Here is a 13,794-nt window from a genome sequence, read left to right on the forward strand (position 1 = left end):
ACACTGCAGCCTCATATGGTTGGGTTCAGGTCCAACCTTGGGTGACTGTGTTGGCTTCTGCCAGGTTTTCTGACAGTCCAAATGAAATGGCTTAAGTGGATTAAATATGCTAAATTGCCCCATAGTGTCCAGGGATGTGCAGGTTAGGTGGATTAGCTATGCTTAATGTGGAGTTGTGGGGATGGAGTGGGATGCTCTTTGGAGGTCAGCACAGACTTGGTGGGCCAAATGGCTTCTACCTGTGCTTCAAAGATTCTATAATTCTGCCTGGGAATTGAATCAGAACATGGTAGCTGCTCCGTCAGTCTAGACAATCTTGCAAAATCCTCCTAGCTAGTATTTTGGTCTGTTTGAAATGTTGAGAGAGCTCTCTCAAAAGCTAACCAAACAATAACCTGAAATTAAAATCAGATCAGTCATTGCTGAGGAATTTTGTTGTACCAGGTAGCCAAATTAATGCATATATCATGAACATGTCATTTTTTCGTTAATTTCAGTTCATCATTATAAAATTGTTTCACGCTGCAGTCCATAAAAGACTGTTCTTTGCGGTCATATTTAATCACTGTTCAGAATTTAACAGAGCTTCTGAAAAACATGTAAGTCAAGAAACTAAATAAAGCAGCAGTTGCTGATGTTTTCTTACTATTTTAAATGCATACAATTGTTACCAATGTAGAAAAGCAGGTGCTAAATGACATGAACCGCTGATACACAATTGTCTATTGTGCAGTGCCATTGGAGATCAATTTCACACCCCATTGTGAAAGAATTACGTGCCATTAAAGAGAATTCTACTCTTGCCATTTCCTTATTCAATGGTTTTTGACCTCAAATAATGGGAAATGTATCATTCATGTAGATTAGGAAGACAGGGTTAATTGTTATGGGGATGTAATGAGTATTGGCTATTAATGCTAAACAAATTAGAAAGCACAAGGGAAACAAAAACTGAAAGTGTTGAACATACTCAGTTGGATTGGCAGCATCTGTGGGTAGACGGACAGAATTATGTTTCAAGTCAAATAGATTCTGAAGAATGTGAGGTGCTGCATTTTGGAAAGGCAAATCAGGGCAGGACTTATACGCTTAATGGTAAGGTCCTAGGGAGTGCTGCTGAACAAAGAGGCCTTGGAGTGCAGGTTCATAGTTCCTTGAAAGATAGGATAGTGAAGAAGGTGTTAGGTATGTTTGCGTTTATTGGTCAGTGTATAGGAGTTGGGAGGTCATATTGCTGCTTTTCGAATGGTGTGTGCAGTTCTGGTCTCCCTGCAATAGGAAGGATGTTGTGAAACTTGAAAGGGTTCAGAAAAGATTTACAAGGATGTTGTCAGGGTTGGAGGATTTGAGCTATCGGGAGAGGCTGAATAGGCTGAGGCTGTTTACCCTGGAGCATCAGAGGCTGAAGGGTGACTTTCTAGAGGTTTATAACATCATGAGGGGCATGGACAGGGTTAAATAGACAAGGTCTTTTCCCCCATGTTGGGGGAGTCCAAAACTAGATGGCTTAGGTTTAAGGTGCAAGGGTAAAGATATAAAAGGGACTTAGGGGCAACGTTTTCACACAGAGGTTAGTGCATGTATGGAATGCAGTGACAGAGGAAGTGGGGGAGGCTGATACAATTAGAACATTTAAAAGGCATCTGGATGGATATATGAATAGGAAGGGTTGGGAGAGATATGGTCAAATGCTGGCAAATGGGACTAATTAGGTTAGGCTATCAGGTCAGCATGAATGAGTTGGACCGAAGGGTCTGTTTCTGTGCTGTACACCTCTATGACTGTATGATTCTAAGAGACATATTTGACTTGAAAAATCTTTGTATTCTTTCCAAGGATAGTGCGAGACCTGCTGAGTATTTTCAGCTTTTTTCTTGTTTCACATTTTCAGCATCTGCAGTACTTTTTATTTTAATTTTAGTCCATGGGCAGCCCATTTTATTCTCTGTCTTTCTTTGCTCACCATACTAGTCAAATTCCAGTGTAAAAAAGGACATTGAGGCACTTGAGCTCATTTTGGTAAACCCAAGAAGAGATTCACACCCAACCTTCCAGCTGTCAGAATTCCTTTTAAAAGCCCAGAAAACAAGTTTCAGTCATATCATTAACTAGAACGATATTAACCAGTTAGGGCAGTGAGTCAGGCTCTGTTTCTAAGGAACTGGTAGATTGAGGAAGGAGTTAATAGGAGGAGGTGATAACTCTGTCATTCACATATGTAACTTTCCACAACGATATTCCACTGCTCAGGAACATTCAGCTTTTATCCTTCCATGAATGTTTCCTGGTGATTATGAGATTATGTATCATCAAACTATTGCCATTATTCACTTCCATTCCCATGTTCATACTTGCCATTGTTAGTCTAGTTACTAGCTCTTGTAAAGCTCCCTCTTTATGGTTTCAACCACTTTATCATCTGCAAATCTAACCAATCTTATCATTCGCCAAACCCCAAACACCTCACACGAAGACACAAGAAACTTAGTGCCAGGCTCTATGTCTTAAAATGCTTTTTAGATCATTGCTTCTGCACAGACATTGAACAGGACTGGGGAAAAACAACATTGGCAAACTCCTTTCCATTTTCCAATAAATATTCATACATTCCTGGAAGGTAAAGAACAAGTGCAAGAAGTAAAGCATCTAGAATGGGAAGAACTGTATTTGATAGGCAAAGACAGCTGATATGCAAAATGTGAATAAACAACTCAAGAAGATTTCCCACAGTATGGAAACAGGCTATTTGGCTCAACATGTCCATACCGAACCTCTGAAGAGTAACCGACCAAGAGCCATTTCCATACATTCGCCCCTGACTAATGCACCTAACACTACAGGCAATCTAGCACAGCCAATTCCGCTAACCTGACAACTTCAGGTTGTGGGAAGGAAACCAGAGCACCCAAATGGAACCCACGCAGACACAGGGAGAATGTACAAACTCAACACAGACAGTTGCCCAAGGTGGGAATCGAACCCAGATCCCTAGCACTGTGAGGCAGTAGTGCTAACCACTGAGCCACCATACTGCCATGTAACTTGCAAAGAACTTGATTTGGAATGCCTCATATTCATATGAGACACGGGGTACTAACTTGCTAAATTGATTTTAAAGGAAATTCGGCAAGATCTGCTGTTTATCTCTGAAAGTTGCCACCCAGGTAAATAGTGCGGTGAAGAAGGCATATGGCGTACTGGGCCTTATTGGTCGAGGAATTGAGTTCCAGAGTCCTGAGGTCATGTTGCAGTTGGATAAGACTCTGGTGCGGCCTTATCTGGAGTATTGTGTACAGTTTTGGTCACCATACTATAGGAAGGATGTGGAGGCACTGGAACGGGTGCAGAGGAGGTTTACCAGGATGTTGCCTGGTATGGTAGGAAGATCGTATGAGGAGAGGCTGAGGCACTTGGGGCTGTTCTCATTGGAGAAAAGAAGGTTTAGGGGTGACTTGATAGAGGTGTACAAGATGATTAGGGGTTTAGATAGGGTTGACCATGAGAACCTTTTTCCGCGTATGGAGTCAGCTGTTACGAGGGGACACAGCTTTAAATTAAGGGGAGGTTGGTATAGGACAGATGTTAGGAGTAGATTCTTTACTCAGCAGGTTGTGAGTTCATGGAATGCCCTGTCAGTATCAGTGGTGGACTCTCCCTCTTTATGGTCATTCAAACGGGCATTGGATAAGCATATGGAGGTTATTGGGCTAGTGTAGGTTAGGTAGGCTTCAGTCAGCGCAACATCGAGGGCCGAAGGGCCTGTACTGCGCTGTATTTTTCTATGTTCTATGTTCTATAGAAGAGTAAAAAGTGTTGAAGTGCTAAGGAGAGTGAATAAACAGAGAAATGCACAGAATCATAGAATCCCTTACAATGTGGAAGTAAGCCATTTGGCCCATCAGGTCCACACCGACTCTCCAAAGAGCATCCCACCCATACTCAATTCCGTTTCCCTGTAATCCTGCATTTCCAATGGCTAATCCACCTAGCCTGCACATTCCTGGACACAATGAGCAATTTACCATGGTCAATCCACCTAACCTGCACGTCTTTGGGCTGTGGGAGAAAACCGGAGCACCCAGAGGAAACCCACGCAGACACAGAGAGAAAGTGCAAACTCCACACAGACAGTTGCCATGGATGGAGCCAAACCCAGGTTCTTGGTACAGTGAATCACCATTTCGCCCTTTGAATTATTGAATATAAGGAATTAGGAAAAGGCAGAGAAATTGGACAGGGCACATCTGGAAAGTGAATGGACTTGTAAGAAATGTTTTGGAGGGAACGTTTTAAAAAAAAGTGGAAGAGAAGAGAATATTAATGCGGGACATGTTGTGCTGCATTTTGAAAAAGCAAATCTGAGCAGGACTTATACACTTAATGGTAAGGTCCTAGGGAGTATTGCTGAACAAAGAGACTTTGGAGTGCAGGTTCATAGCTCCTTGAAAGTGGAGTCACAGGTAGATAGGATAGTGAAGAAGGCATTTGGTATGCTTTCCTGTATTGGTCAGAATTTTGAGTACAGGAGTTGGGAGGTCATGTTGCAGCTGTACAGGACATTGGTTAGGCCATTGTTCTGGCATGCAGTTCTGGTCTCCTTCCTATCGGAAAGATTTTGTGAACCTTGACAGTGTTCAGAAAAGATTTACAAGGATGCTGCCAGGGTTGGAGGATTTGAACTATAGGGAGAGGTTGAATATGCTGGGGCTGTTTTCCCTGGAGCGTTGGGGGCTGAGGGGTGACTTTATAGAGGTTTAAAAAATCATGAAGGGCATGGATACGATAAATAGACAAAGTCTTTTCCCTGGGGTCGGGGAGTCCAGAACTAGAATGCATAGGTTTAGGGTGAGAGGGGAAAGAGATAAAAGAAACCTAAGGGGGAACTTTTTCATGCAGAAGGTGGTATGGGTATGGAATGAACTGTCAAAGGAAGTGGTGGAGGCTAGTACAATTGCAACATCTAAGAGGCATTTGGATGGGTATATGAATAGGAAGGGTTTGGAGGGATATGGGCCGGTTGCTGGCAGGTGGGACTAGATTGGGTTGGGATATCTGTTCGGCATGGACAGGTTGGACCGAAGGGTCTGTTTCTGTGCTGTACATCTCTATGAGTCTATGACTCTATGTTGAAGATGATTTTTGGTGAATGAAAAGGTTGCAACAGGAGAGAGAGATATGGAATAATTACCATGGGCAAAGGACTATCTTCAATAAAAGCACGCATTATGACGATGATGATAATATTCTGGCATTTATATTGGGTCAAAACATCTCAAGGCATATGACATAATGCATAATGTGTCAATACTGTAAGGGGAAAAAAGAGATACCCTGTGAGTTGTAAGCCTCTTGAATTTTCTGCTCAATTTAGACCACTGTTGCTTGCTGTTCACAAATGGTATCTTGTCCGTAGCCTCTCTGTTACTTTTAGGGACTTGTTGGATTTATACATTAATTGCCCATTGAGCATGCCACAGAAGCCTTGAGCTCATAATTAACCCCGTGAGTGCTCTTTGAGCAACATGATAATTGTTAGTACGATTGATCACTCTAATCTAGAGAGGGAATAATTTGCACTGTTTAGAACTAGCTCTTTCATATGGAAAAATTCTGACAGATTTTAAAATTCTAAATTTAAATTCTTTAGATTTTCTCCTTACTTCCTTTCTCTTTTTACTATCTTCTTAGTCCACATTTTCTTCCCTTTATTTCTCTTGTTTTGAAAATACTTCACCCCTACTTTCTTCTCAGTCATTACCATTTCTTTCTCAATCCTTAAATTGCCCTGACAAAGGGAACAGGCCAATGGTCCTATTGTGAATGACAATTCCAGATGGTCCCTTGCCATTGCTGCATGATTAATAGACTGAACTTGCAGTAAATCACACTGCAAATGATGGCCTCAAGCTTGTTTGAATGTTTAATCCTTCTGTACATTTGTCCCTTATCCCATCTCTGTAATCTTCTCTGGCCACAAAACCCTTTGAGGTGTGTGTATTTTTAATTCTCGCCTCTTGTGCATTCTCGATTAAAGTTGCTGAACTATTGTTGGCTGTTCCACAAATTGCCTTGGCCCCAAGCTCTGGAATGCATCCCCCAACTCCTCCTCTTTTGCTCACTGCTTCTTGATATTTTTATACTCTTTTAAGCCACTTCTCCAGCCTTGACCATGCTTTTGGTCACCCAGACAAATATCTCCTTAGATAACTCCGTCCTTTGTTATGTAATGCACCTGTGAAATGCCTTGAAAAATTTCATCGTATCTCATTAGAGGTGCCCCATAAACATAATATTGATGTTGTTGGTGGTGATGAGCCACTATATCTAGTTAACGTCACAAGATTCCTGATGAAGAGCTTTTGCCCAAAACGTCATTTCTCCTGCTCCTCCAATGCTGCCTGACCTGCTGTGCTTTTCCAGCACCACACTCTCGACTCTGACCTCCAGCATCTACAGTCCACTCTCAACTAAGATGCCCTACTCCAGCAAAACTTGGCCTAACCATCCACTTGACCATATATAAATGGCCAGCATCAAAATGAACCAATTTAGAAGTAACTATCACTGTTTTGTACATAATACTGCATTATATGTTTGCATCATAATGAGTTAACATTTCTGAAACATAATATTTGCAGTAATAAACTGATGAGTACCCCAGTATTCAATGGTTAGTAAGACAGAGATGCATGTGAACTGGATTCTCAACAGACAGGAGAGGCTGAACTCATACTTTTGCTATTGCACCAGATTGTTGAATATTAGCCATTTTCAGTATACCATGATCCAAGCTACGAAGTATGCCCGAGTTAAAAGTCGGTTTGTTTTGATCCAACAAATCCAAAACTAGGGCAAAGTGTGGAACAATGACTTGTATTTGATTGTACCTTTATTCACCGTGAAAAATTACTTTAAATTTCTTGATCTTTATAAGGCACTTTAAAACACAGAACCATGCTTTTAATAACTCCAAGCCTAACTTTTTATAAAACCAAAAAAACAGAATCAGAAGCTTAGAAAGTATGTCTCTTTTGATTGCCTCTGTGAAGCAGAGACATACGAAAACACTGAGATGAGAAAAGTAATATTGTACAGAAGAGTCACAAACCACCATTTAAAAATTATTACCTTAAAGCCTGAGTAATAGTAGAAAAGGGCCATTAGTTAATAAGTTGACATATAAACACATGTTTAAGACTCATTGCTCTGCTCACATATCCTGCTTTGTATTCTGGACCAGTTTCTCCTGAAAGCCCTCTAGCCAGTTTCCTAATAAATTCAGGGATTGTACTTACATAACCAGCTGATGTTAGTGACTATGCGGTTAAATTATATGGGTGGAGAGAAAACAGCTTCTTCAAAATCAAAAAAAACTAAAACAAAGAGTTTGTGTGTGTATTTGCAAATTACCTAAACCGGTTATGCAAGTTTTGGGTGGGGTTGTATTCACAGCAGAATGACAATAACATTCTCATGTTCCCATTTTCTAATAGTCAATGCAAATTTTCATCAAATTGATAAGATTTAATGTGTTTCCATTTGAAATTCTGTTGTAGCTGTTCTCAAGCAGACTCGGGTCAAGATATTGCCAAGGGACTTTGACTAACTAAACTACAAATTGACAAGAGTTTTACCAAACCATGCAACATTGTATTTGCTGTGCTTTTAAACTCCATTATAAGGTCATATATTTCTAATCGTAGTAGGCTTGAACATTCTGTGTCTATGTTCTGAAAGGATCAGGAATGCCAGCATAGTAGTTATACATTGGATCAGTAACAAGTTTGAATTGATGCGAATTAGATAAGTTCAAATGTTCCCATAGTGGCCTTGAAATTTAAAATTATTTAAGTAGATCCATAGTAAAGTTAAAATCAATAAAGCTTTTATTAATTTTGTAAAAGCCCATGTGTTTCACTAACGCCCTTACATAAAAAGGAAACCTGCCAGCTGAGGTGATTAGATTCCCGACAGTGTGAAAACAGGCCCTTCGGCTCCACCAGTCCACACCGACCCTCCAAAGAGTAACCAACCCAGACCCATTTTCCTCCAACTAATGCACCTAACACTATGGGCAATTTAGCATGGCCAATTCACCTGACCTATACATCCTTGGACTGTAGGAGGAAACCTGAGGACCCAGAAGCCCATACACACGAGTAGAATGTGTAAACTCCACACAGACAGTCACCCAAGACTGTCAGGTGAGATTGGGCAGGATGCTTCCTCTGGTTTACGTGAAGAAGGGTGGAAAACAAAGGGCTGCCTCATTTATAGGGTGCCCTGTTTGTATTAAGGGGATCCCCACCAAGATATCTCAACCTCTTTCTTCTGTGCTATCTGTTCAACAGCTTCGAGCCCCCAACTCCCTCTCCCGACTTCCTAGGTGCTAGTGTCAAATAATCCAGAAATTGAACTGTGAGGCAGCAATGCTAACCACTGAGCCACTGTGGCTCCAGCTATCCAGCAATGTGGTTGACACTAACTGCCCTCTGAAATGGCCTAGCAAACCATCCAGTTGTCAAAAGATGATTCATCACTGCACTCTCAGGAGCAATTCGGTATGGCAATAAATCATGGCTTTGTCGGTGATTCCCATATCCCCCTTTTCAAAAACATTGTACCTGCTGTCAAATGCAAATTAGCTGCCCTTTTCTTTCCATTATTACAATAGGAACAACACCGCAAAATGTTTCATACCTTCCATTGACTGTGAAAAGCTTTTGGGCATCCTGTATTCATAAGAAGTGCTATACAACACTGCATATTCTTCTTAAAAGTACCTATCTGAGATTAACAGGATATTTTCCCACTTTGAAGACTCGATGTTAGTTTCAATTGTACAGACGTAGTACTTCCACAGAATGAGATTGAAAAAATACATGGAGGCAACTATTTGCTGCAACCAATCCATGAGAGCATTTCTGGATCATTTGACACTAGAGCCTAGGAAATCGGGAGAGGGAGTTGCGGGCTCGAAGCTGTTGAACAGATAGCACAGAAGAAAGGGGTTGAGATATCTTGGTGGAGAACCCCTGAATACAAACAGGGCACCCTATAAATGAGGCAGCCCTTTGCTTTCCACCCTTCTTCATGTAAACCAGAGGAAGCATCCTGCCCAATCTCATCTGACACATCTCTCATCCATTTTTTTCAATTTGGAGCAGAATCATTTTCTGATGATGAACAAGAGTCCAGGTTACCAGCAACAAAACTAAAGAAACATTTCAGTCTCTTACATGTATGCACCACCATGGTCAGAATTTCCTATGGAGGCTGCAATGTTAAAATGTTCTATGCAATTTTTTCATCTTTGAGACTGAGTGTTTGGTGTGCCTCAGCACTTCTTTGTAACATGACTAACATCAGACACCTAGTGTGAAGGAAAAGGTCATCCCTTCATTCTGTCACACAGTGATTGCCTGCACAATGAAACAGTATTTATCACAAAAATCGCACAAGTGTCTCTAATTGTAATTGTCTATTAACCCTCACTGGACTGCACAGCATTCCCACTACTCCGGGCTGAAGGAATGCTGTTGGATAATTCCTCTTGCAATCACACCCACACTAAATGTCTGGAATTGATGTTGCACATATGTTTTATTTGTTGAAGTTCAGAGAGATTGTTTTTTGAATAAACTCTGTAAACATAATGATTTGCTATTAAATAGACTGTTTGGCTTTCAGTGTTTCCAGCAGTCAGCCTAACCATACCTCCAATTCACCAGGTGACACAGATATGTCAAAAAAGAGGACTTGCATTTCAATACCTCCTTTCACAACCACAGAACAATCCAAAGCACATTGCAGACAGTGAGATGTTTTTGAAGAGTGGTTACTGGTGTAGTATAGGAAATGTGACAACCAATTTGCAACCAACAGCAAGTTACGAAAGTATAAAGAAGGATCACTGGAGCTGAAACATTAACTCTGCTTTCTCTCCACAGATGCTGCCAGGCCTGCTATGTTTATCCAACAATTTATACCAAAATCAGGAATGTGATAATGACCCAATACTCTGGACATTATATTAGCCAAGATACTAAGGAATAACTCTCCTCCTCTTCCTTAAAATAGTCTGTTGGTATTTTTACATCAACCTGAGATAACAGACAAAACATAGCAGCTCTAAAAACGTAACACTGGAGTATCAACTTGGCTGTTCCTACTCAAGTGCTGACGTGGGATTTGAACTCACAACATTCTCCATCAAAAGCAAGAGTCCTACTCACTGACAACAACCCCAGAAATCTCCTCTGCCTGCTATGGCACATTTCATGAGGCTCCAACCCACATAGCAACTGCACTGCCTCCTATCCATCTCTTTTATTTTACTCTTAGGAAATAAAATACTCCACCCTTCTCAAGTCCAAAGCCTTTCTTGACTGTGTCACATCTCATGAACAGCGATAACACTGAGATTTTGTCAAAAATAAATAAAACTGCATAAAATCCTTGTCAGGAGTAAACTGCAAAATAATATTTAAAATGAAAAGATCAGAAGTGAGTCCATTAGCACACACAGTTAATCTTCATAAATTACAGTTCATATTTATTTAAAAAGGATCTTTTGTTCATCTGTTGCATCCCAGTAACCTTCTTTCAGTTTGCAGGAGCAAGTAGTTAAGTGAATTTATGGTTTAAGCTGATATTTAATTTGTTCTGATCGGTGCTTCGGAGGGTCGGCTGGCCTCATGGTGGAAACATTTTCTTCTCCAAGTCTCTTGCACAAAGACATTGAGTGATCAGGTGATGATGTGCCTCAGGATTTGGGCATATGCCCCGAGTGTGGGAAGGTGTCCACTCGCTCCTTCCACCTCGTGATCCACCAGTGGGTCCACCCTGGTGAGAAGCACTTCCCCTGCCCCAAGTGTGGGAAGGCCTTCAGCGATTCCTCTGTCCTGCTGGCCCACCAGCGGGTGCAAACTGGCGAGAGACCATTCACCTGCCTTGTGTGCAGGAAGGGCTTTACCCACGCCTCCAACCTGGTGAAGCACCAGCGGGTCCTCACGTTGGAAAGGCCCTTCAATTGCCCTGAATGCGGGAAGGGCTTAACCCAGGCCTCCCACCTCGTGACACACCAGTGGGTCCACACCGAGGAGAGGCCATTCACCTGCCAGGTTCATGATGTCTTGCAGCTTGAATAAGCACCAGTAGAGGCACCAGCACTCCCAACAATTGGATTCCACCTGTGACACTGCTGTGGGTCATCCCCAGGGCTGACCTCCCACCCGTTTTGACAGTGGGTGCAGTGGGAGAGTCGATGGGCTGTTTTGTTTTCAGCTGGACTGCAACCCGCACCCCAACACCCACAGAGGGGCACAGTAGCTCAGTGGTTAGTGTTGCTGCCTCACAGTGCGAGGGACCCAATTCAATTCCACCCTCATGGTGGCTGTCTGTGTGGAGTTTGCCTGTTTTCCTCCTCCCGTGCCTGCATGGGTTTCCTCCGGGTACTCCAGTTTCTTCCCACAGTCCAAAATTGTGCAGGTTCAGGTGGATAGGCCAAGCTAAATTGTCCCAATTGTCTCAAGGATGTGTAGGTGTGGTGCATTAGTCAGGGGTAAATGTAGAGTAAGAGGGTAGGAGTTTGGTGAGTTACTCTTCGGAGGATCGGTGTGGACTTGTTAGGCCAAAGGGCCTGTTTCCACAATGTAGGGATTTTATGATTCTACGAATCTATCTTGAATATCAAAGCAGCTGGGAGGACACACGTTGTCCCGTGTAAGTCCTTTGCTGAGGGCTTATCTACAATATATAATAGATGGGTAAACTCTGAGGCTGGGGACCCAAGCACAATGAGACATTATTAGAAAGTCAGTGGTGTGAAATTTAAAGCAGTGTTTGCTACTTGTTTAATGCTGCACTTTTGCATTTCCAATTATTTCCACCACCATTCATTATGTAATTTAAGGAGACCATACATTGGTTATGGATGACACATTACTCTGGGGGGGGTCCCATTAGCTTCTGTGAATCTGTCAAGGGTTTCAACCTACATCTATCACTGCTTAGTGACCAGCTGGTGTCTAAATTCTTTGATTCGGAAATAAGTGGGATCTATTTGGAATCAGATCAGATCTAAGTTGGAATGACTTGTGATAAAGGATTTCAACCAATTTGCTATTTCGTGACACCCTCAGTCATGCAATTCCTGAATGAGTCAGTTTGGCTGCAGTCCAAGCTATTTCTAATGATTGAACAGCTTAATGATGTTTGGAGAGGCAGACCTGCTACTGGGGTTAAAACCTTTCCTTTTTTATTCCAAATATAACCCTGTAAGGTAACTCCAAAACAGATATGGTGGTCCAGGTTGAGCAATCAAGAAGAAACTTAGCAGAGACAAGCTGTGTCATTTTTGATGGGGAAACTGCAGTGTATCTTTGTTTTATACTCGAGGTTCTTAAGGCTTGTCTACTGCCACCTGTGCCTGTAACTTCTAAGCTTGGTAAAGTGAGGTACCAGCCTAAAGAAGAGGGGTATTCACTCTATATTGAGCAAATGGAAAATCCACTCATGTCGAGTTCCCAGCAGACTGATCTGGAGATTCTTTCTCATGGTAATGCATGTCAGTGTATGTTAGCTACCTGACTGCCCGAATCATCTCTGCCGGATCTGCTTTATGTGCTTCCAATGAAACTACGATTAATCATCAGCAAAAAATAATTTCAAATGCATATTTATTTTTGCCTCACCATCCACAGCCACACCTGAAAAAAAATACAACCCTTAGCTTTGTGACTGTTTTACAAGCCCTGCTTTTATCTATCTGATCACTAATCACTTCTTCATTTATCAAAAAATAACATACTAAAGTAAAGGTAGAAGCTTTTCATGCAAAGATTTATGTCAAAGACAGTTACAGTCAGACCACTCTCGTGAATTGGCACTTGATTATAAGATTCCTATACCAAAGTCAAAGCAATACAATTACAAAAATGACTTAAATTTCACTCCTAATGACTTGACCCTTGACAAATCTTCTGGCAATATATGCATTAAATATATTGCATTGTAATTCATAGATCATTTCATTTGTGACAGAACATTCAAGTTTACCTAGAATTTGTGACATAGCAATGCCATTTCAAGGAGGGAACACCTTTCATAACTGGCCAGCCAAAATCCATCAACATATGTTGAGAATCTAACAAATTCAAACCAAACTTTCTTCTGCTACATAAACAATATTGTCATTTGAACCATTTTAAAGGTACTGGGATTCTTTTTCACTTCCTTACACATTAACAGCCAAAAGTGTATAAATAGGTTGCTAATTGAACTTTGATCAAATCTGTTCAAAGTGTCAGAGTGATTAAAATAAGTACAATATTAATATCAGGCACTCACCTATTGGATTTTTGTTCTCTGAAGGAATTCCTTTGGAGTTTCTCCTCTAGCAGTGTTAGCAGCTGAATACACTTTGCTGCTCTGTATTCCAGCGAGCTAGCTGACAAGAGTAAAGTTGAACAGAATGCTGGCAGAGGTAACTCCCAGCTTATTTGTTCCTGTATTAACATGGTTCCACCCCACTGACACTGACTCACACTCACTCCCTCTGGGTGGAGAAGAGGGAGGTAGAGCAACCTCCAACGAGCAGAAAGCATAAAGAACGAAGTAGAGTGGCAGCAGAGTTTCCACATTCCACCACACCCTCTCAGATCAACTAAACTACATTCCTTCCATATCAGCACAACTCCACCTGAGCAGATTCCACCACCCAAATATTATTTGCAGGGTAGTTAGTTACCACATACACCTGTCTGCAAAGTACAAGAACCAAACTGTTCCTGA

General features: G+C 41.5%; 1 protein-coding gene across 7 annotated transcripts in view; it reads right to left on the bottom strand.

Moving 5' to 3' along the window:
- The window catches only part of scel (sciellin), an 80,463-nt gene extending 66,942 nt beyond the window's left edge, over positions 1-13,521 (bottom strand). For all 7 annotated transcript variants that reach the window (XM_072577928.1, XM_072577931.1, XM_072577927.1 and 4 more), the window contains exon 1: positions 13,351-13,521. The gene's annotated coding sequence lies outside the window, so the exon portion shown is untranslated. The remainder of the gene's footprint in view (positions 1-13,350) is intronic.
- Positions 13,522-13,794: the final 273 nt, after the last annotated feature.

This window comes from Chiloscyllium punctatum, chromosome 9, assembly GCF_047496795.1.
Source record: "Chiloscyllium punctatum isolate Juve2018m chromosome 9, sChiPun1.3, whole genome shotgun sequence".
NCBI classification, from domain to species: Eukaryota; Metazoa; Chordata; class Chondrichthyes; order Orectolobiformes; family Hemiscylliidae; genus Chiloscyllium; species Chiloscyllium punctatum.